The sequence below is a fragment of the Octopus bimaculoides genome, chromosome 6 (assembly GCF_046866305.1).
Source record: "Octopus bimaculoides isolate indiv1 chromosome 6, ASM4686630v1, whole genome shotgun sequence".
In the NCBI taxonomy this organism is placed as follows: domain Eukaryota; kingdom Metazoa; phylum Mollusca; class Cephalopoda; order Octopoda; family Octopodidae; genus Octopus; species Octopus bimaculoides.
In genome coordinates this window covers 117,271,194-117,273,321 of record NC_142933.1, presented here as the reverse complement: position 1 = coordinate 117,273,321, position 2,128 = coordinate 117,271,194, and positions in this window count along the sequence as shown.

Sequence of the window (2,128 nt, the reverse complement as noted above, 5' to 3'; positions counted from 1 at the left end):
CTAAAACTGATCTTCTGGTGATGGGAACTCAGAACCTAAAAAACCTGTAACTTATAACCATTAACTCACAGATGAATTTTTTTCTCCTCTCTGTCTCAGACACTTCTACTGCTACTACTACTACAATTTTCCTGCTTCTTAGAACAGTATATTCCTGTTTAAAGTGATATACTGTTAACCATTGGTACTTATTTTGTTGATCTTCTTGTATGAGGCTGACCATTGAAGGATTTGTGCTTAGAATATTCTACCAATCACTGAACTTATTAAAAAAACAAAAAGACACGAAACCCCACAATGGAAACATAGATCCCTTTGTTTACGAAACAAACATGCTATGATTTATACCGCAAAATGTTCATAGATACATCTACCTTCCTTCCCTCTCTTATCATTCCTACTGTCTCGCACCTCTCAGATCCTGCACAAAACACTATCCAAATACTTTTCCCCAGAAGTACAACCTCTGGAATCCTCTCCTGTCCAGGCTTTTCTTGAAGACATCGTCCTACAAATATGCAAACTGAATAGCAGCCACCTTATTACTGTCAATTCGGGAATGTGACACACAAATCATGTACACTTTCTCTCTTACATTAACCTATTAGAATTAATTTTTTAAAAAGTAATGAAAAGATTAAGTCAATTGCCACTAGATACCAACACTGAGCAAACGTTTCAAACAGCAACCAAAAAGCCAATATTATGCTTTTCATCTTTTCAGGGTCAATAAAATAAGTACCAGTTGGGCACTAGCGTTGACCTGATCAATTTAGCCACCCCCATCAAGTTGCTAGCCTTGTGCCAAAATTTTTAATGATGGTAAAATTTAAATGGTCAAATGCTACCATTACATCCTACTCATAGAAAGGGAGTCACTCAACAATTCAGTTATATATACAAACCATTCTTTTCATTCTAATCTTTTCAAATAAGTTGTGAGGAACATTGGCCCAACAACTATAGCATTATCTACTGACTGTACACATTCTATTGGCAACTACAAACCATGTCCAGTATGTAACAAACTCAGTCTGTTAGACACCACAAACATTCTCCATCCTTTGGCCCACAGATGTACTGTGTTCTCTCTCTAACGTTTCCTACTGCTACTACAATGGCTTCTGTTCAGGTGCAATAAACACTGAAAATGTGCAGAAACAACTTCTGTCACATGCCAGGGAGGAAAACTGGACATAGTTGATAGCTTCCGATATCTCGGTGACCAAGTTAGTAGTGGGGATGGGTGCACTGAAAGTGTAGCTGCTAGAATAGGAATAGCCTGGGCAAAGTTCAGAGAGCTCTTACCTCTACTGGTGACAAAGGGTCTCTCACTCAGAGTAAAAGGCAGACTGTATGATGCATGTGTACGAACAGCTATGCTACATGGCAGTGAAACATGGGCCGTGACTGCTGAGGACATGCATAAGCTCGCAAGGAATGAAGCCAGTATGCTCCGATGGATGAGTAATGTCAGTGTGCATACCCGACAAAGTGTAAGTATCTTGAGAGAAAAGCTGAACATAAGAAGCATCAGTTGTGGTGTGCAAGAGAGATGATTGCGCTGGTATGGACATGTGACGAGAATAGCTGCGTGAAAAAGTGCCAAACCCTAACAGTTGAGGGAACCCGTGGAAGAGGTAGGCCCAGGAAAACCTGGGCTGCGGTGGTGAGGCAAGACCTTCGAACAATGGGCCTCACCGAGGCGATGACTTCTGACCGAGACCTTTGGAAATATGCTGTGTGTGAGAGGACCCGGCAAGCCAAGTAAGACCAAAATCCAAGGCCTCTGCCAGGAATGTAGCCAGCCCACTTATGCGTAACATTCCTTCTTTCGACAATAAACTCCGCTTGCGAAGACCTGTTGAGGTAAGTGAAATCGAAATCGAATTAAATTTGTAGACTGGCACCCATGCCAACGTCTCTTCAGTGAACACTAAACTTGGCTTGTGAAGACCTGTTGGGGCAAGCGAAAGCGAAATCGTTGCCAGAGCACCAGCTGTCTGGCTTCCGTGCCGGCGGCGCGTAAATAGCACCATTTGAGCGTGATCGTTACCAACGCCGCCTTCCTGGCACGTGAAAAGACATTTGAGCGAGATCATTGCCAGTACTGCTGGACTGGCTCCTG